The 23538-nt window shown below is 35.7% G+C and overlaps 1 protein-coding gene across 2 annotated transcripts in view; it reads left to right on the top strand.

Moving 5' to 3' along the window:
* The window catches only part of ZCWPW2 (zinc finger CW-type and PWWP domain containing 2), a 143622-nt gene that overhangs the window by 71612 nt on the left and 48472 nt on the right, over positions 1–23538 (top strand). The window lies entirely within an intron of this gene.

The raw sequence follows: 23538 nt of genomic DNA, 5'->3' as shown, positions 1-23538 counted from the left end.
TCTCAAGGGACCCTGAATAGTCAAAACAATCTTGAAGAACTAAGCTAGAGGACCCACACTTCCTGATTTCAAAACTTAGGACGAAGCTACAGTAAACCTATAGACAAGTGGAATAGAATAGACAGCCCAGAAATAAGTTCTCATGTAAATAGTCAAATTATTCTTGACAGTAGGGCAAAGACCATTCAATGGGGAAAGGACATTCTTATCACCAAATAGTGCTAGAAAAATTGGCTATTCACATGCAAAAAAATGAAGCTAGACCCTTACCTAAAACCATGTACAAAAACGAGTTCATAATAGATCAAAGACCTAAATATAAGACCTAAAACTATAAAGTCTTAGAAGAAAGCACAGGGCAATAACTAGTGGCATACGCCAACAATGGAATATTATTCTGCCTTAAATAGAAAGGAAATACGGACATGATACATCATGACAGAACCATGAAGATATTACGATAAGTGAAATAATACAATCATACAAAGACAAATACCATATGATTCCATTTACATGAAGTACTTAGAACAGTCAAAATTGCCGGGCGCAGTGGCTCATGCCTATAATCCCAGCACTTTGGGAGGCCGAGGCCAGTGGATCACAAAGTCAGGAGATTGAGACCATCCTGGCTAACATGGTGAAACCCCATCTCTACTAAAAATAAAAAATAAAAAATAAAAAAATAGCCGGGCGCGGTGGCGGGTGCCTACTCTGGAGGCTGAGGCAGGAGAATGGCGTGAACCCTGCAGACGGAGCTTGCAGTGAGCCGAGATCGCCCCACTGCACTCCAGCCTGGGCGAAAGAGCAAGACTCCGTCTCAAAAAAAAAAAAAAAAAGAGTAGTCAAAATTATAGAGACAAAGTAGAATGGTGCTGCCAGGGGCTGAGGGAAACAGAAAATGGGGAGTTATTGTTTAATGGGCGCAGAATTTCAGTTTTCAAGATGAAAACAGTATGGAGATAGATGGTGGTGATGATTGCACAACATTATGAATGTATTTAGTAACACCAAACTGTACATTTAAAATAGTTAAGATGGTAGATTTTATGTGTATTTTATCACAATAAAAAATTACAGAAAGTATGTGTTCAACATTTACATCACTCTAGTAATTACTCATAGAAATAACCATGAACATGTGCTGCAGGGCTATTTTTTTAAGCTGATGCATGGTATAGAATTCTTCCCCATTAGTACAAATGATTTTTCTTTTATATTTAGTAGGTACATGTCTGTAGAACCCATGATTTAAAAGTTTATTTTGTAGCTTGATAGGTTACATGATTTAGTGTAGCGTTTTAGTGTAGAGTAGTGTAGTGTTTGCTCTTCATGCAAATCTCGTTGTGCATTAGAAAGCTTTACCAAACAAAAACAATAACAAAAACAGAGAACTGCCTGAACCTCACTCTACTGGATCAATTAAATCAGAATCTCTTGGAAAAGGGCCAGGCATAAGCATTTTTAAGTTCCTCAAGCATTCGAAGTTCCTTAAGTTTTAAGATGAGACCACCTCTGATTAAGTTTTTCTCAACTTGAGGCATTACAGTTTTGTTGGTTTTATCCCTACTAGTGTAGTAGTCTAACTTTGTTTATGGCTTATAGCTTTCTGTTGGCTTTCTTTAGTGTACTTCTTTTGTTAGCCTTTCACTTTCATTTGCCTGGACTGGAAATTATGCTTACTGCCATAAGCTCACATGTCTAACTCAATAGTAATCAGTTTAACTGAACACAACATTGAGGTCATTCTTGTCCAATATTATTTATGATTTGTAGATATTGCTGATTCAGAATTTGGACTTAATGTTTATAGCATGTTTAAGTTGATCATCTAGCTTGTAGGTGGCATAGAGCCATTATAATTTTTCTTGGGCATAAATAATGTATTCCTATTAGCAGTATAGTACAACCAGTAATTGCTTAGACTGCACTTTTATAGTTTTCTATGTTGCCAAGAAGAAGTAGATGGTTCATCCCTGATGCTAAGATGCTCCTATAGTAAAAATGTAGCTTGTCTTATCCATGATGTGAATGGATGTTTTTGGCCATATATCTTAGTGGTCTGCTTATCATTTTATGTAAGATATTCCTACATAGATATGGAATTATTTTGGGGGGGGGTCCCAGAGATCGTTTGGGTATTTATCCATTGTATTATGAAGTTTACCCATATTTTCTAGGGAAATGGAAAGGGAGCATTGCCATATTGCTAAACTTGAGCTTTACAGATCCAATAATGCTGCTTTCTTTTTTTTTTTTTTTGAGACGGAGTCTCGCTCTGTCACCCAGGCTGGAGTGCAATGGCCGGATCTCAGCTCACTGCAAGCTCTGCCTCCTGGGTTTACGCCATTCTCCTGCCCCAGCCTCCCGAGTAGCTGGGACTACAGGCGCCTGCAACCCCCCCCCGCCCCCGCCCCCGCTAGCTTTTTGTATTCTTTAGTAGAGACGGGGTTTCACCGTGTTAGCCAGGATGGTCTCGATCTCCTGACCTCGTGATCCGCCCGTCTCGGCCTTAATGCTGCTTTCTAATTGTGACAGTCATTAATATTGTTGATCAGCTTTCTAGATCTCTGCCTTCCTGCTGCAAAGTAGAAGTGCACATTTGGCACCCTCACGATAGGTAGGGCCAGTGGCTTGTGAGTGAAAGTGATGAATGTCATTTGTTTGAGCACTTAGCTGCGAGTGAAATATCATCCAGAGTTCTTTCTTTCCATGGCACAGTGACTGGTAATGTTTGAGGTGTCAGTTTGCTGTTGCCTCAGCCTGGATCCCGAGGGACTGCATTCAACATGTGCTGTGATGACTCCAATAACAAAAAGAGGCCACAAATGTTTATATCAATCATATATTGAGTCTATATATATAGGCTAAAGATAGGGAGATCTTTTAAACATAATATTAAAGTCTAACAGACATTATCACTATTTGACATATGGAAGAAACGGAGACTCAGGCTACATGTCTACTCCAATGTCTGTTGGCTAGATGACAGGGCAATGGTTAGAATCCATATATCAAGTCCAAATTCTTTTCTCTTTGTACACTGTGCCAACACAGTGTACAAAGACCACAAATTAGGCCACAAATTAGCAGTGGCCTAATTTATTTTTGAATGTTTTCTCACATTTGTACCCACAATGAGGGAATTTTGGGGTTTTTAATACATGTTGAATGATGGAAGTCTCTGGTAGACTTGCTCTTTACTTGCTGCTCAATGCTCCCCTATGAAGGAATAGAGACCAAGAAGAACAGGCAGAATTCTTATTTTCAAGTTACGTTTGCAGTGGTCATTTGACCAGCACATCTGGATTAACATCTAATTAAAAAGTGTTTTGCTTCTAAGATTCATTAGGATTCCAATTCTAAGATGTAGTCCGTGATAAGGATTAGCAAACAAGTTTATAGCTTCATCATCTGGCAGCATTTTGCCATCAGAGTAATAGAGTGAAACTGGATACGGATTTATTAGCCAACACACTGGAAAAATACATTGGAAAACAAAAACTAAAAACCTCTTGCACCACGTTCCTACTAGCAAATAATCTTGTACAGCTACCAAACTCTCAGTAAAATTTTATTATACTAATCCCATAGTTGGCATAAAATTTGCTGTAATTTTGCGATTATTAGATTCAACCTTTGTTTGTTTTCTAAACATCCTTTAGTTTTTGTCCTGGAGAAAGGTTGAAGGAATTAGAACATGACTCTATAACTGTGATATATTTGTGAATAATCTGCCAAGGAAAACTTTGGTAGTAATTTACAATAGGAAAAGAATAAAGTTGTCAAAGTGGTTAACATAGTGGTTAAAAATACAGGCTCTAGAATCAGGTTCTTTGGGCTTGAAGGATAGCTCTGCTACCTACTAATGCTTGACCTAAGACAAGTCACTTAACTTTTACAAATTCCAGATGCCTTATCATTTTTATTTATTTATTTGTTTATATTTTGAGACAGAGCCTCACTCTGCCACCCAGGCTGGAGTGCAGTGGCACAGTCTCGGCTCACTGCAAGCTCTGCTGCCCCAGTTTAAGCGATTCTCCTGCCGTTCTCCTGCCTCAGCCTCCCAAATAGTGGGGATTACAGGTATCTGCCACTGCGCCTGGCTAATTTTTGTAGTTTTAGTAGAGACGGGGTTTCACCAGGTTGGCCAGGCTGGTCTTGAACTCCTGACCTTGTGATCCACCCACCTCAGCCTCCCAAAGTGCTGAGATTACAGGTGTGAGCCACTGTGCCTGGTCACCTTATCTTTAAAATAGAAATTGTGGTAGCATCTGCCTTATAAAGTGGATATGAGTGTTAATTGAGATAATACATGTAAAGCATTTAGCATGTGCTTGTCATACAGTAGGCTCTCAATAAATGTTAGTTGTTAGTATTCATTGGAAGTAACTGGTTAAATATACAGTTAAATTATCTATTTCCTTTCCCTAAGACCCCATGTCTATAGGAGAGAGTACCAAAAAGATGCTGAGAACAATAAGGTGGAGAATAGTATCTTTTATTTTGACTAAGATCATATATAGAAAATGACATGATTTTAATGATCTTTATCAACAAACACAATGCTCCCAGAAATTGAGAGAAGTAGAGCTAGCTGATCATCTTATTCTTTGATTCTTCAGTACATGACTGAAATGAGACCATTGCTGCAATGTTTTCATAGTTTAGTGTAAACAGAAGTGTCAATAACTACTGAAAGCAGGAAATAAGTTAGAGCCTTCTTAATCTGACTACTTGGTGAATGAGTAAGCCCAATATCAGCAGTGTCTCCAGAATACTTTGGATTTGTTTGATGAAATTTGGAAGGAGAACAGGAAATACTATACTTCATGTTCTTTGCAACTGAATGAAACCAGTTTCTTTCCCTATCTCTATTCTGCTTTTTGGATTCACTCACGTTTATATAGGCTGACTTTGCAGCACCAACTATCATCTCTCAACTTCATCTCTTATAAATTTAGATAACTGTGAGCTTGTACTGAGGTTAAAAGTCCAAACCAAATAATATGACCAACTTCACTTAGTATATAAAGAATGGAACAGTTGGCTACCTTTTCCATCATCAAATGCATGAAAAATATATCAACTAGGTTTCTCATATTGACTCTTCAATGGAATAGCAATATTCTTTTCTAAGAAATTTCAGTATATAGCTTTCTTGATTTTCTAAAAGTGCTTATTTTCTGTTAAAAAAAAACATGAATCAGGTCATTGTTTTTAAGCCAATATACAAGACTCATAAAAATGCCCTCAGAGTCATTTCTCTTATAAGTAAAGTTGCCTTATAATGAGATTTTTTATGTTGGGATTCTTAAATTAGTAAATAGCTGGAAAGTAACTTCTTGTTGCATTCTTCCATCAAGAATGGTGAAGTCCAAAACTCAAAATCAGATAACAGAAAGTTTATAATTGTGTATATTTATAATGGTATATATTCTTTATCATTTTCCTTTCATTAATTCTTCCCTTTACCTTATTTTTACACATTCATATATATTGCATTAATAGTGCTGACATCATGAAGCAGGACTTATGTAGGGAGTATGATATCCTAGCATTTTTAAAAATAAGATACAAGGTCATGCAAATATTTGTAAGAAAGAGGAGGATATAGTATTAAATTTTGTGGATTTCCTCCTTTGTTATCTTTGTCATTACAAGCAAGTGTTACTCCCTTTCATGAGTACGCATTATACTTCTTCATCTTACTTTTCACTTCTAAATTTTAAGTTCAGGAGTACACGTGTAGGATGTGCACGTTTGTTACATAGGTAAGTGTGTGCCATGGTGGTTTGCAGCACAGGTCATCCCATCATCCGGGTATTAAGCCCAGCATCCTTTAGCTACTCTTCCCTATCTTCTCCATCTTTCTACTCCTCACCCTCTGACCAGCCCCAGTGTGTGTTGTCTCTCCCCTTGTGTCTGTTTGGTCTTATTTAGCTCCCACTTAAAAGTAAGAACATGCAATATTTGGTTTTCTGTTCCTGCATTAGATGGCTAAGGATAATGGCCTCTAGCTCCATCCATGTCTGTGCAAAGGACATGATCTCGTTCCTTCTTATGGCTGCACAGTATTTCATGTTGTATGTGTACCACATTTTCTTTATCCAGTCTATCATTGATCGGCATCCAGGTTGATTCAGTGTATATGCTATTGTGAATAGTGCTACAGTGAACATATGTGTGCATGTGTCTTTATAATAGAGTGATTTGTATTCCTTTTGGTCTATACCCAGTAATGGGATTGCTGGGTCTAATGGTATTTCTGTCTCAAGATCTTTGAGGAATCACCACACAGTCTTCCACAATGGTTGAACTAATTTACACTCCTGCAATCAGTGTATAAGTATTCCCTTTTCTTTACAACGTCACCAGCATCTGTTATTTTTTGGCTTTTTAGTAATAGCCATTCTGACTGGTGTGAAATGGTCACTCATTGTGATTTTGATTTGTATTTTTCTGATGATCAGTGATGTTGAACTTTCTTTCATAGGCTTGTTGGAGGCATGTATGTCTTCTTTTGAGAAGTGTCTGTTCATGTACTTGGCCCACTTTTAAATGGGGCTGTTTGTTATTTTCTTGTAAATTTGTTTAAGTTCTTATAGATGGTGGATATTAGACTTTTGTCAGATGAATAGATTGCACAAAGTTTCTCCCATTCTGTAGGTTGCCTGTTTACTCTGTTGATAGTTTCTTTTGCTGTACAGAAGCACTTTAGTTTAACTAGATCCCATTTGTCAATTTTTGCTTTTGTTGCAATTGCTTTTGACTTTTGTCATGAAATCTTTGCCCGTGCCTATGTTCTGAATGGTATTGCCTAGTTTTTTTTCCAGTGTTTTTATAGTTTTGGGTGTTACATTTAAGTCTTTATTTCATCTTGAGTTAATTTTTGTAAATGGTGTAGGGAAGGGGTCCAATTTCAATTTTCTAGATATGGCTAGCCAGTTCTCCCAGCAGCTTCTATTAAATAGGGAATCCTTTCCACAGTGGTTATTTTTATCAGTTTTGTTGAAGATCAGATAGCTTAGGTGTGTGGCCTTATTTCTGGGTTCTCTATTATGTTTCATTGGTCTATGTATCTGTTCTTGTACCAGTACCATGCTTGTACTAGTACCATGCAGTTTTAGTTACCGTAGCCCTGTAGTATAATTTGAAGTCAGATAGCATGATGTCTCCAGCTTTGTTCTCTTCGCTTAGGATTGTTTTGGCTATTCAGGCTCTTTTTCAGTTCCATATGAATTTTAAAAGAGCTTTTTCTAATTCTGTGAAGAATGTCAATGGTAGTTTAATGGGAATAACATTGAATCTATAAATTACTTTGGGCAGTACAGCCATTTTCATAATATTGATCCTTCCTGTCCATGAGCATGGATGATTTTCCATTTGTTTCTGTCCTCTCTGATTTCTTTGAGCAGTGGTTTGTCATTCTCCTTGAAGAAGTCCTTCACTTCCCTTGTTAGCTATATTCCTAGATATTTTATTCTTTTTGCGGCAGTTGTGAATGAGAGTTCATTTGCAGTTTTGCTCTCAGTTTGCTTGTTGTTGGTGAATGTTAGCAATTTTCATGTATTGATGTTGTGTCCTGATACTGTGTTGAAGCTGCTTGTCAGTTGGATTGAGACGATGGGGTTTTCTAGACATAGGATTATGTCATTTGCAAATAAAGATAATTTGACTTTCTCCTTTCCTATTTGAATACTATTTCTTTCTCTTGCTTGATTGTCCTGGCCATAACTTCCAATACTGTGTTGAGTAGGAGAGATGAGAGAGGCCATCCTTGTCTTGTTCCAGTTTTCAAGGGGAATGCTTCCAGCTTTTGCATTCAGTATGATGTTGCCTGTGGGTTTGTCTTTTATGGTTCTTATTATTTTGAGGTATGTTCCTTCAATACCTAGTTTATTGAGAGTTTTTTACATGAAGGGATGTTGAATTTTATCAAAGGTCTTGTCTGCATCTATTCAATAGATAATCATGTGTTCTTTTCTGATTCATCACATTTATTGATTTGCATATGTTGAACCAACCTTGCATGCCGGGGATGAAGCCAACTTAATCATGGTGGATAAGCTTTTTGATGTGCTACAGGATTTGGTTTGTCAGTATTTTGATGAGGATTTTTGCATTGATGTTCATCAAGGATATTGGCCTGAAGTTTTCTTTTTTGTTGTTGTTGTATCTATACCAAGTTTTGGTACCAGGATGATACCGGTCTCATAGAATGAGTTAGGGAGGAGTCCTTCCTTCTCTATTTTTTGGAATAGTTTCAGTAGGAATGGCATCATCTCTTCTTTATACCTCTGACCTCTACCTTTCCTTTAAAGTATCTTCTAGTAAAGGATCAGGTCCAGTCCATGAATTAGGTGAAATCCAGTATCCTCAAATGCTAAACAATGCTGACTAAACTAGTTTTGAAAGTAAATTTAGGATTATCACTTCTTTACCATTTGTTTAGCTCACAGAATATGTACTGATTCTGCCTCACATATTTAACCATCTTCTTTATCTAGATTTCTCACCTGCCCTTATAATTCTATCATTAAACATAGAATCCGAGCATCTGTTTGTAATAAATACAACCAGGGTTTCCCCTTAAACACATATTCTATAAAAAACAAGCAAGTATGGAGTAGAAAATAGCATCCAAGTATACTAACATTCTTTTCAATTCAGGTCTTGATATCCATTAATATTGTTGCCTAAAATTTTGTAAGCTAATCCTGAGTTTTTAAATACTCAGTGCAAATGAGCGCATGCTTATTTCATGGCTGATTTAAACCTGTACACTTCTTGCAGTTCTATTTAATGTCTCTAGCTGCAGCAGTCTGCCTGGCTAGAGCAGTGGAAGATAACGGCACTGTAGATAAGCACTGGCCTTAAAAATTATCTATTGACTCTATGCTCATTTGCTTCTTGTGTTGTGTTCATCAATATGTTACTAATACTTCACTATCATTTTACATAGCAGAGTTTACAACTGCTTTTTTTGCTACAAACTTGATGAATTTCAGTTTTCTTAAAAATAAAAATTCTACACCTTGAAATCAGAATATGTAAAATACTTTAAACTGTACACAGTGTTTTTATTCTTTTTTAAAAATTGCATTAAAATAGATATAGGATGAAGTTTACCATTTTAATCATTTTAAAATGTACAGTTCATTGATGATTTAAATTTGTAACTACTGATTAATTGTCCTAAAAATCTTTTCCTAAGCAATATGAAAGTGACCAATGCCACATAGCAGTTTCTCATCATTTTCAACACCACTTATTTTTTTATGATATGAGCTAAGGAACTCTTTATAACACCATCTTTGATAGTTAGGCAATAGAATTACCTTGTAGTGAAACAATATCATTTTGTAGTGGCTGAGCACAGAAACTCTCTAGGTTGTCTGTGTATGAATTATAGCTCTGTCTTACTCTCTATGTAAACTTATGCAAGTTCTAAACTCAGTGCCTCTGCTTTCTCATCTATAAAATGAGAATTCTAGTACCTACTTTAGAAGCTTGTTAAAAAGCTAAATGAGTTATCTATGAAGCGCTTAGGATGGTGCCTGTCAGTACTATATAAGCATTGAAGAAATTAGTAACTTTAAAATATTAGGTTCATTAAATTGTAGAACTCCTATAGAAATTAAATATATACACGGCCAACTTCTCTCTATTGTGAATAGAGTTCCTATCTCATTTTTTGGACTGTAGACATCAAATGATAATCTCACATAATCTTCATTTTTTTTTTAAGAGTACTAAGGTTCAAGTTAAGTGACTTGCCTGAGGTTACACAGCAGCAGAACCAGGACTCAAGCTCAGATCTTATGATTACAAACTCCAGGTTTTTATATTGTATGTCAACCTGTTTGAAATTTACATTGGGACATCTGATTCTCATCTTTATAAGCATACCAAATTCATAATAAGCTATCATTTGTAAACTGGAAAACCACACAGGCCTTCTTATTGATCAACTGTTGTTAATTCAGCCAACCTGATTAATTAGTTTAACCTTTAACCGGAGTCTTTCAAAGCTGAATAAAGATGTGAAAGGTCTTTTAGTCATGCTTAGGGCATTGATTTCTTGCTGTGGATTTGAAGGCTCTTCATGTTGCCATTAAAACCTAGGATTTATTTCATTCCCTTTTAACATAGCAGTAACTGGTTGTTATTAATACAAATGTTGTTATCCTGTTGTCGTCGTTCGTTTTGTGTTTTTATTTGTTTGTTTATATTTGTTTGTTTTGATCTACTCTTGGTTCCCAGGCTTGCTGGTCATCACATTCTGCTGTAGAGCTCCTTAAAAATACATATTCTTGGCTGGGCGTGGTGGCTCATGCCTGTAATCCCAGCACTTTGGGAGGCCGAAGCGGGCGGATCACGAGGTCAGGAGATTCGGTCCATCCTGGCTAATATGGTGAAACGCTGTCTCCACTAAAAATACAAAAAATTAGTCAGACGTGGTGGCGGGCACCTGTAGTCCCAGCTACTAGGGAGGCTGAGGCAGGAGAATGGTGTGAACCCGGGAGGTGGGGGTTGCAGTGAGCTGAGATCGCACCACTGCACTCCAGCCTGGGCAACAGAAGTCACTGTCCTTGGTAAATCTCAAGAACCACTGTATAGCAGATTATTTTCCCAAAAATATTTTCTGTGTGGTGCTGGAATTAACTAAAGAAGATATTTATGTGAATGTGCATTGCATTTATTGTGTTTACTCTATGGAATGTATGAAAGTATTTATGAAGCTGTGGTACTGAAGAAGCCAGGAAAATCTTGGGCAGGATTGTGACATTAAACTCCCTTGTCCTTTTAAATATGTTTCTTCTTTTGGTGGTGCTTGATTTTCTCTCTGCTGTGACAGCCAGAGCCCTCTCACTTTCTCTTCTCAAAATCTGATTTCAGGTCTATCACACTATATGACTGACATATTGGTGGTATAAAAATTGTTTTCTAAAAGGATGTCACTCCAGATAATGGACAAACCTAAAATGTCAAATTGGGGCTTCTTTAAAAAATATTGCCACATGCAGCAGTTGTGTATTCCTTCCAGATAGGAAAAGAGCTTAGATATTCAAACTCTTTAGTAAATATATGTTAAAGTCTAGGTGAATACAAAGCTTATCTAGTACCTTGTGATTTTTCTGATTGGTTCATTGGAGCCATTTTATCATAAACTGCTTGATTTCCTACCTCCCTGCCCCTACCTGCAATGTTGCAGGGAGTACCCAGTTAGGAATTTGATCTTCTGTCTTGATACTTTCAAATAATTTTAAGCCAAGTAATGGAATTACAGTATAAAGATTTGACTCCCAAATTTCCTTATTATTTTTCTCTGCCTAATTTCTTCTCTAGTGCCCGTTGCATTCTTGGCATTATCTCTCAATCTGATGTAAGGGATCACACTAAACAGAGCTAGCCTTTTTTTTTCTTTTTCTTTTTTTCTTTGTCGGCTTTAATAATTTACACTTTCCAGTGGCATGGGGAGTGGGATACACAAGTTGTTTTGATCTTAAAATTCTGCTGAGTTAAGGAAGCAAAATTACTATTTGTGTCTGTAGGAAACTTAAGCAGAGTAAGCAACAACTCAGTAATATTTTTTAAGCAATATTTGCTTCAAGTATTCAATAATTTGAATAAGCTGTCTAAATAATCCAGATTTGATTGTGTGAAGATCGTATGAACCTATGTTAAAGTGACAGGTGAGCAGGAAGGCAGATATTATTAGAAAACCAAGGAAGCTAACTAAAGCTATGGCTTCTCTAATGCACATGGGTATAATGTGGCATTCTTCTAGTTTGTATCAAAGGAACAGGAATGTTCTTACTGTCTGGATTACTGGTTGCTGTTGCAGAAATCCAATTTAAAGAAGACAAGATATCCTAGTGATTAAGTTTCTACTGAACTGCTTTAAGTGAAAACGATCTGTCCAACAGAGGAAAAGAGCGATAGCTTTGGCACAATAGTAAATAGAATGATGCGTCAGTGCAATACATGGTTAGAGTCAGTGAGCTACGTTGCAACTTTGAATGTATAAATAGCAGCAATTGACATAAATCTCTAGACAGATACTTTATAATAGGTGGTAGTGTTGGTTTTTAAACATTTAGTGGTGATGCAGTCCAAAGGATAATAATGTTTTATTTCTTTAGATTATGAGATCTATGTCTTATATCCACATGTTGCTAAAGACATATAAGAAGTAATTTAAAGAAATAATCAATATTTGAAATCATATCAATGAATTTTTGAAGCTCTATAAAGAAGTTTGTAAGTATGTGTCATTCCAGTTTTCTAGATTTTAAATATATAAACATTATGTCTAAAAGATACATTTTCTAAATTGGAGATGCTTATATTTGCAGTTAGCCTTAATATTGATATTTGAATTGATAATTTTAGATTATAGATGTTGTCATTGTACCTAGAGTATTGTTATAAGGTTCTCCCATTCCCCAGATTGGTCATACTAAGAACATTTGATTGAATTACTTTAAACTTATGTACCATTTTTTATATAACATTATACTTGACATTAGACACACATTTCTTTTCAAGAAAAAAAATGCTACCAATACCAGAGGATAAATCACTGACCTATGAAATACTTTACCCAAAATGAAGTTTTATATTATAATACCAGGTGATCATTATGTTTATAAAATTTTCTTTTTCCTTTGTAGAGGGTAGTCACATAATTCAGGATTTAAAAATGTAGCAGCCTTTCATTTTCATCTCCAGGTTCCTGACTGGTTTGTTTTTCATGCCACCTTGAATGAAATATGTCTATTTATACTACTCAATAAATATTTATTGAACTCCTATTATTTGAAATTCTTCTAGGTTCCAAAGTGAACAAAATAGACAAAATTGAATGCCCTCATAAAATTTAAATTAGTGGAATAAGACATGTAATAAATAAATAAGAGAAACAATATAGTATGTTAGTTATTTTTGAGTGCTATGTAGAAAAATCAGTGCAATAGGCAGAGTAAAGAAGTAGAATACCAAGGGATGGGAAGGAAAGACTGTCACTTACCTATCTATTCTAATATTCAAAGTCACATAGCTAGGACATTCTTCCCTACAATTAACCAAACACCACTGGTTGGTTGATAATAATTTTTGTCTTGATTGTATTTTTCTCTTTCTTTTACTGCAAAAAGTAGTCAGGCCCCTTACATTTTCATATGTCAGGGGAGTTTTCTGTTGTGATGGTCAAAAGCAGGGTTTGCTTGTTTTCCTGACCTGAGTTCCTTGAGGGTGGGCAGGGCAGACTGGGAACACGGAAGCCAGGACCACTGCAAGGGAGACACAGGGACAGCAAGGCAGAGAAGATAGTCTCTCACACTTAGAAGAGAACAAAAGTCTGTCAGTGCCCTGGGCATGTGGCAGTACCTTGAAGAAGAATAGGACCATAGTATACCCAGGGAAGTTGAACCCATGCTATCAAGAGTCCTAGCCTCTGAAAAGATTCTTTTGTCAAGGTGTGGCAAAGAAGTTGTTGGGTTGCCTAACTTCAAGGGACGTGAACAAAAATAATATTCATGTAACCATGATGGGCTGAAGAGCAGTGATCTGCCCTCATTTTTCAAGCACCTTTTAGGCACAATGCCTTTCTGATTTATGTGAACCTAGGGAATGTAAAAGGTGGCCCCAAAATAACAGAGATCCAATTTCTTATTATCCTGGTTGGATGAGCACTGTCACATTCAATTTGATTTTGCAAATACGAGGTAATATGACATTGCTTACACATTCAAGTTTGAAAAGTAAGATTTATCCTGCTATAACCCCAGGTTATTATTTATTACATCTTCATTAGTTCTTTTGTAGAGGAAAAAAGTCTTAAAATAGGAAGCAACAGAAGACATGAATTTCTGCCAGATTGCAAATTTCTCTCCACTGCCCTCACTGGTGGACAAACCCTTACGTATTTTTTTCCTTGATTTTTTAAAATCCACATTAGTATGTAGAAATAGCATAAACCTTGTTCAGTGAGTCAAAAGTTATCGAAAAGAGACATTCGATTTCTTCCTTAAGGAAATGGGAAAGGAAAAATGAGGTTAAGGCCTTCAGTTGGTCAATAATACCTGATTAAAACAAGATCACATAGAATAGTGGTTTACAAACTTCAATTTTGGACACAGCTAGGGATTTTCTCAGACATAGAGCATTATCTTCTCTGTCTAGCCATATGTTTAGTCTCAAACCTCACTCTTGCTCCAAACATTTCCATGCTTATTCATTTATCAAAAATCATTTATTTATATTCATAAGTTTACATAAATTTTTAGTCTAAGTGTCTTTCTTCTCTTTCTGTAATTATTACTTTGTTTATCCTCCACTGAAAAATGTAATAAAACTGATTGAGAAAACTCAAATTCAAACTTGCCAAAGTAATACAGACATATGAAGGATATAATATTCTCTCTCAGAATTACAGGATTTACTGGAATGTGATGATCATGGTACCCACTCCTTCCTATGGTCTCATCTGGAGTTACTGGTATTAACCCTTGACTTTATAAGCTTTTAGGTTCTTGGAAGTTTTTACTACAGAGCTGCCTTGAAAATGTTTAAATTTAAATTTTAAATTAAAAAATTAAAATTTGTCTGTGTTTTGCTTTGGGTTGGGAGAGAACCTAATTTGAAAATTCTAAAATTATTAGATACACTCAGATTTTAGTGAAAGTCTTTAGAACCTCAAGCTAAGGACAAAAATAATTATTTTTGCATCACAAAGTGAGGTACAAGAGTATGTATGCAGAATTTACAAGGAGGTGCCAAACTAGCTTGGCATCCCTTAACCCAATTTTATAAAAGGTTGGAGGTTGAACATACAGAAATTTTTTGGTGGTGGTACATGCTTGTAGTCCTAGCTACTTGGGAGGCTGAGGTGGGATGATCCCTTGAACTCAAGAGTTCAAGGGTTCAGTGAGCTATGATCATGCCACTGCAGTCCAGCCTGTTCAACAGAGCAAGACCCTGTGAAAGAAAGAAGGAAGGAGGGAGGGAGGGAGAGAGGGAGGGAGGGAGGCAGGGAGGAAGGAAGGAAAGAAGGAAGGAAGGAAGGAAGGAAGGAAAGAAAGAAGAAAAGAAAGGGAAGGGAGAAAGAAAGGGAGGGAAAGAGAAGTAAAGAGAAGGGAAGGGAAAGAGAAGGAAAGGGCATGAAAAGAAATGAAAAGGAAAATTTGGGGGGAGGAAATTTTGGTATATTGTGGTATTTTCTCTACACCTCCTTCCTCCCTATCTTGAAAAAAAGAAGATGGTCATGTTTCTTTACCTCATGTGAAGTACAAGGGTGTTTTTTGTTTGTTTGTTTTATTTATTTATTTATTTTTGGTTTTTTTTTTTGGAATACCTGATGAATGTGTCTTAGAGCTTGAGCAATACGGTATATTGATATAAAACTTCTCCCTGAGAAATCTACACAGTGAAAACTGAAGACAGATGGCAGCACTGGGAATGAGTGGCCAGCGTTATTCCAGTTTTCAGGAGCAATGATGCAGACAAAATGGGAAGAGTCAGGGGTCAGTTTAAAAGAGTCTCCACCCTAAAGGGCTTCCTGCCTTCATGCAACCTAAGCAGAAAGAGACAGAATATGATAATAAGATATAGGTTGAAAGCAACCAACTGAAAAAAAAAGACATTGCTCCTCTCGAGGAAGTTGTCAATCAGATGTTCCTAGTTGGGAGAGAAGACCCTCTAACAACCCACAAAACACACTGTAGTTAAAAAAAAAAAAATACTTCAAGCCCAGAGAGCACCAATCCTAGATTGCCATAATAGAAGATAAATAAATATATTTTCTGCAATTTCTCTTGTATTCTCCATATCTAACTCTTTCAGCCACAGAGGACTTAGAACATAGTGGGGGAGAAGAAGCAGCATAGATGGTCAAGGAGAACCGCTGGCAGCCTGAAGTGTACCACTAGCTTGTAGGGCACAGGAGCTTTAACTTGAAATGAAGTTTGGAATTTTGTTTCTTACATGCTAGAGGACACTTTGGCTTTTTAATATTGGGGGACTAAAACTAATTGCAGGACATTTTATTATTTTAGTGTTATCAGAAATATCATAGGAATTTCTGTAGATTTTAGCCAAGGCTTAAGAAACATCCGGATTATAGTTGAAAAAGTTTTAATGGCAGTTGTTTCTGCTTAAGCTTGAATCCTATTTTGAATAGTATTTGTCTTTGAGAATAATTATTTGTTAAATATGAACTTAATTATCTATTTGATTGCTGGTTAGAAAAGTAAATGTAAATGTTTCCATGCTTTCAAAAGATAATTTTTTAAATGTAGTTTTTACCTTAGTTTGACCTTATCTATAAAACAGCTTTCTTTCCTTTGCTGATTTGTTTCTAAAATATAATATAAATGTGTTCCAAACCAAATATTTGTCTCTTTACATACCATGGCATTTTAAGATGGAACCTAACCATAATGGTATTACTGTAGCTCATTCAAGCATGATGTTCATTCATCTTTCACAAACTTTATCCAGTAATTAGTATATAGAATGAATCTATTATGTTTAGTGAGATGCTGAGTCTTAGCTTCTTGTCAATCCAGAAGCCTTTCAGTGGAAGATTCAAATTGAAAGATTATGATAATGTCTAAAAGAGCTAAGTTTATGAGAATGATTTCAAACAAACTTGTTTGTTAGCTTCTCAAAGTAATGCAGTTAAATAAATGTGAATTACTTCAACATCTCACGAAAAGAACAGGAACTCATTTTACATTTTTATTTTAATTAGAGAAAAAACTGGTTGTTCAGGTGGGAAATTTGAATTTTTAAAAGTAGGTAGGACTGCTACTATTATGTAATATTATTCTGGTCTAATTGGCTAATATAATTAACCAAAGAAAGAATCAAAAGTGCCCACAGAAGAAAGGAAGCATAAAAATTACATTATTAGTAGACAAGTGTATACCTGTAAAACCCATGGAACTCAAACAAACAAAGGAAACCTATGGTAAACAAAACTATTATAAACAATAGGAAAAAATGATTAAAAGCATAAGAAAATTCAGTGGTGTGTCAGGTCATAATCTTTCTTCCTTAAAGACACAAGCACACATATGTTCATCACAGCATCATTTACAATAGCAAATAGATGGAATCAACCTAGGTGCCCATCATTGGTAGTCTGGATAAAGAAAATGTGGTACATAGACACCACGGAATACTACATAGCCATAAAAAGAACAAAATCATGTAATTTGTAGCAACATAGATAGAGTCAGAGGTCATAATCCTAAGAGAATCAATGCAGAAACAGAGAACCAAATACCGCATGTTCTCACTTCTAAGTGGAAGCTGAATACTGAGTACACATGGACACAAAGATAGGAACAGTAGACACCAGGGCCTACTTGAGGCAATCTTCTAGTAGGGTAGGAGGACAGTGAAGACAGAAAAACTACCATTGGGTACTGTGCTCATTGCCTGGGTGATGAAATAATCTGTACACCAAACCCACATAACACAAAATTTACCCATGTAATTGACCTGAACATGTGGCCCCTGAACCCAAAATAAAAGTTGGAAGAAAAAAAAAAAGAAGTAACCATTTTGAAAATATAAAGATACTAAAATTCTAATTTATAATAGCAACAAAGCATAAATAATACACTGGTGTAAGCCTAAGAAGAAATGTGCAAGATCTGTGTGAATAAAACTTCAAAATGCTGCTAAGAGACGGAAAATAAAGCCCGAGACTGGCTGTGATGGCTCATGCCTGTACTCCCAGCACTTTGGGAGGCCAAGGCAGGCAGATCACCTAAGGTCAGAAGTTCAAGACCTGCCTGGTCAACATGGTGAAACCCTGTCTCTATTAAAAATATAAAAACTAGGCTGGGTATGGTGGCTCACCCCTGTAATCCCAGCACTTTGGGAGGCCGAGGCGGGTGGATCACGAGGTCAGGAGATCGAGACCATCCTGGCTAACATCGTGAAATAATGTCTCTACTAAAAATACAAAAAATTAGCCAGGTGTGGTGACTGGCACCTGTAGTCCCAGCTACTCTGGAGGCTGAGACGGGAGAATAGCATGAACCTGGGATCTGGAGCTTGCGGTGAGCCAAGATCGCGCCACTGCACTCCAGCCTGGGTGACAGAGCGAGACTCCATCTCAAAAATAAATAAGTAAATGAAATAAAATAAAAATACAAAAATTAGCCAGGTATGGTGGCACACACCTTTAGTCCCAGCTACTTGGAAGGCTCAGGCATGAAAATTGCTTGAACCCAGGAGGTGGAAGTTTCAGTGAGTCGAGATTGCACCACTGGACTCCAGCCTGGGTGACAGAGCAAGACCCTGTCTCAAAATAAAAATAAAACATGAGTAAATGGAAAGATATAATCCTCTTCTTGATGTGGAAGATTTAATATGGAAGATGTCAGTTCTCCCTAAATTAATTTAAATGCCATCTCAATTAAAACAAACAAGAACTTTGACAAAACAAACTAATTATAAATTTGTTAGAAGGTTGAACAAAAGAGAGAGGCCTATAAAATATGATAGATATAACAAGATGTCACTAGTTAAGGCAATATGATACTAATGGTGATTTGACAGATTAATAGAAATATATAGAAATTCCACAAATAAATTCAAAAGTACTTGAAATTATAGTTAATGGTTCAGGTGGTATTCAAATAAGAAAAGTTATATTGCTTAATAAATGGGATGGGTACAAATAGTAACCTGTGGGAAAAAAATGAAGTTGGAGCTATATATCATACTTATGTCCAAACTAATTCTACAAGGAAGAAAGACTTAAATGAACAACAAAAAAAGAAAACACAAACGTACTAAAATACAAACTATAAACAGAGGAGAATATTTGTAGTACATAGAGGAAAGGGGTATTTTTAAAAAATATATAAAAATATTATTTTACAGTCAGTAAGAAAAAGACCATTATCCATGCTAACACAGGACTTGAATAGTCATTCCATATAAAATAAAATATAAATGGCTTTTAAAAAACAATCACAACCTGCTGATTGTAGATCCCTAGGGCATTGAGAGAACACAGGCAGTAGCGAGGTAGTGGTTATAGTGGGCCTTGGGCGAGACCCAGTACTTGCTGGCTTCAGATCAGAGTCAGTGCATTCCCAGTGGTGGAGGCCACAAGGGTGCGTGTGTCACGTCATCCCCAGCCCCAGGTGACTCAGAGAGAGCAATATTCTGTTTGTTTGTAAGTAAGTCAGGGAAGAGAACAAGAGTCTCTGCCTGATATTCCAAAGAATTCTTCTAGATCTTATCCAACACTCTGTGAGTCCGTAAGAGCCATAGCATTACTGGGCTTACGGTGCTCCCTAATGCAGATACAGCTTAGATCACAACACTCAAGCTCTTTTAAATACCTGGAAAGCTTTCCCAAGAACAACAGGCGCAAACAAACCCATACTGTGAAGACTACAATAAATACCTAACTCTTTAATGCCCAGACACTGATGAACATGCACAAGCATCAAGACCATCCAGGAAAACATAACCTCATCAAACAAAGTAAATAAAGCAACAGGCACTAATCCTGAAGAGATATGTGACCTTTCAGACAGAATTGAAAATAGCTGTTTTGAGGAACTCAAAGAAATTCAAGATAACACAGAGAAGGAATTTTGAATTCTATCAGATTAATTGAAGAAAGAGATATAAATAATTAAAAAGAATTAAGCAGAAATTCTGAGTTGAAAAAATGCAATTAGCATAATGAAGGAATGCATCAGAGTCTCAATAGCAGAATTGATCAAGCAGAAGAAAGAATTAATGGGCTTGAAGACAGGCTATTTGAAAATACAAAGAAGAGACAAAAGAGAAAAAAAAAGAATGAAGCACACCTACAAGATCTAGAAAAGAGCCTCAAGAGGGCAAATCTAAGAGTTACTGGCCTTAAAGAGAAAGTAAAGAAAGAGATAGTGGTAGAAAGTTTATTTAAAGGGATAATAGAGAATTTCCCAAACACAGAGAAAGATATCAATATCCAAGTATAAGAAGATTATAGAATATCAAGCAGAATTAACACAAAGAAGACTACTTCAGGACATTTAATAATCAAACTTCCAAAGTCAAGGATAAAGAAAGGATCCTAAAAGCAGCAAGTACAAAGAAACAAATAACAAACAATGGTACTCCAATACACCTGTCAGCAAACTTTTCAGTGGAAACCTTACAGGCCAGGAGAGAGTGGCATGACATATTTGAAGTGCTGAAGTAGAAAAACTTTTACCCTAGAATAGTGTATCTAGTAAAAATATCCTTCAAACATGCAGGAAAAATAAAGATTTTCCCAGACAAACAAAAGCGGAGAGATTTCCTCAACACCAGACCTGTCCTACAAGAAATGATAAAAAGAGTACTTCAATCAGAAAGAAAAGGATCTTACTGAGCAATACAACATCATCTGAAGATCCAAAACTCACTGGCAATAGAAAGTACACAGAAAAACACCGAATATTATAACACTGTAACTGTGTTGTGTAAACTACTCTTCAGTAGAAAGAGTAAAAGATGAACCAATCAAAAATGGTAACTGCAACAACTTTTCAAGACATAGAGAGTACAATAAGATATAAATAGAAATAATACAATGTTAAAAAGAGGGAGGAAGGAGTTAAAGTTCAGAGTTTCTTTTTACTTATTAGTTTGTTACATGTAACAACATGTAAGCAGTTGTTGTTATCAGCTTAAAATAATGGGTTATAATATTTACAAGCCTCATGGTAATCACAAATCAAAAAACATACAACAGATACACAAATGAAAAAGCAATAAATTAAATTATGCCACCAGGAAAAATAACCTTCATTAAGAGGGAGAGAAGAAGGAAGGAAAGAAGGAATATTTGTAAAACAACCAGAAAACAAATAACAAAAGGAGTAAGTCCTTACTTATCGATAATAACATTGAATGTAAATGGACTGAACTCTCCAATCAAAAGACATAGAGTGGCTGAATGGATTTTAAAATAAGATCCAATATCCATTGCTTACAAGAAACATACTTCACGTATAAAGACACATGTACTCTGAAAATAAAAGATGGAAAAAGATATTCCATGCCAATGGAAACCACAAAAGAGCAGGAGTAGATACACTTAATACCAGATAATATAGGTTTCAAGACAAAAACTATGAGAAGAGACAAAGAAGATTATTATATAATGATAAAGAAGTTCATTTATCAAGAGGATGTAACAGTTGTAAATATATATGTGTGTGTATATTTATGTGTGTGTATATATGTTTTTATTTATACATATATAAATATATATGTGTGTGTATATATAAAAAAATATGTGTGTATATATGTGTGTGTGTATATATGCATGCACTGGAGCACCCAGACATATAAAGCAAATATTATTAAAGCTAAAGAGATAGATAGATCCCAATACAATAATAGCTGGAGACTTCAACATCACACTTGCAGCATTGGATAGATCTTCCAGACAGAAAATTAACAAGGAAACATCAGACTTAGTCTACACTTTGGAACATATGGACCAAATAGACATTTACAGAACATTTCATCCTATGGCTGCAGAATACATATTCTTTTCCTTAGCACATGGATGATTCTCAAAGATAGACCATATGTTAGGTCACAAAACAAGTCTTAAAACATTAAAAAAAATGAATGTATGTCAAGTAACTTATCTTACTGCAGTGGAATAAAACTAGAAATAAATAACAAGAAGAATTTTGGAAACTATACAAACACATGGAAATTAAACAGTATGCTCCTGAATAACCAGTGGTTCAATGCAGAAATTAAGAAAGAAATTTAGGCTGGGCACGGTGGCTCACGCCTGTAATCCCAGCACTTTGGGAGGCCGAGGTGGGTGAATCATGAAGTCAGGAGACTGAGACCACCCTGGCCAACGTGGTAAAATCCTATCTCTACTAAAAATACAAAAATTAGATGAGTGTGGTGGTGTATGCCTGTAATCCCAGCTATTTGGGAGGCTTAGGCAGGAGAATTTCTTGAACCAGGGAGTCAGAGGTTGCAGTGACCCGAGATCGCATCACAGCACTCTAGTCTGGCAACACAGCGAGACTCCGTCTCAAAAAAAAAAAGGAAATTTAAAAATTTATTGAAACAAATGATAATGGAAACATGACATACCAAAGCCTATGAGATATAGTAAATGCATTACTAAAGGGAAGTTTATAGCCACGAGTGCCTAAATTAAAGAAGAAAAGTTTCAAATAAATAACCTAATGATACATTGTAAAGTACTAAAAAAGCAAGAACAAACAAAACTCAAACTCAACTGATTTTCTTTTACTCAAATTAGTAGAAGAAAAATATTGAAGATTAGAGATGAAATAAATGAAATAGAAACATAAAATACAAAAGATCAACAAAACAAAATTTTGAAAAGCTAAATAAAATTGACAAACATTTAGCCAGACTGACTATGAAAAAAAAAAAAAAATAAGACCCAATGAATAAAATAAGAGCTAAAAAGGAGACATTACAATCAGTACCACAGAACTTCAAAGGCTCATTAGTGGCTACCATGAGCAACTGTATGCCAATACATTGGAAAATCTAGAAGAAATGGATAAATTTCTAGACCGTACAACTTACCAAGATTGCACTACAAAGAAATCCAAAACTTGAGCAGACCAATAACAAGTAACAAGATAAAAACTATAATAAAAAGTCTCCCAGCAAAGAAAAACCAAGAACCTGATGGCTTCACTGCTGAATTCTATGAAACATTTAAAGAATAACTAATACCAGTTCTACTGAAACTATTCCAAAAAATAGAAGTGGAGGGAATATTTCCAAACTCATTCTATGAGGCCAATATTATTCTGGTACCAAAACCAGACAAACATACATCAAAAAAGAAAACTACAGGTCAATATCTCTGATGAATATTGACGCAAAAATCCTCAACCAAATACTAGCAAATATAACCAAACAACACATTAACAAGATGATTCATTATGATCAAGTGGGATTTATCCCAGGGATGCAGGGTTGGTTCAACATACACAAATCAATCAATGTAGCATATCAACAGAATTAAGGACAAAAACCATATGATCATCTCAATTGATGCTAAAAAAAAAAAGAATTTGATAAAATTCAGCATCCTTTTATGATATAAACCTCAGAAAACTGGGTATATAAGAAACATACCTCAATATAATAAAAACCACAGACACACAGCTAGTATGTATCATACTGAATGGGGAAAAACTGAAAGCCTTTTTTTAAAATCTGGAACATGACAAGGATGCCCATTGTTATTCAACATAGTGCTAGCTAGCGCAATTAGACAAGAGAAGGAAATAAAGGGCATCCAGATTGAAAAGGAAGAAGTCAAATTATCCTTGTTTGCAGGTGACATCATCTTATATTTGGAGAAACCTAAAGACTTCACCAAAAAGCTGTTAGAACTAATAATCAAATTCAGTAAAGTTGTAGGATACTAATCAACATACAAAAATCAGTGGGATATTTATATGCCCATAGTGAACAATGTGAAAAACAAATAAAACAGTAATACTG

This window comes from Piliocolobus tephrosceles, chromosome 2, assembly GCF_002776525.5.
Source record: "Piliocolobus tephrosceles isolate RC106 chromosome 2, ASM277652v3, whole genome shotgun sequence".
Lineage (NCBI taxonomy): Eukaryota > Metazoa > Chordata > Mammalia > Primates > Cercopithecidae > Piliocolobus > Piliocolobus tephrosceles.
This window is presented reverse-complemented; position numbering and strand designations above follow the sequence as displayed.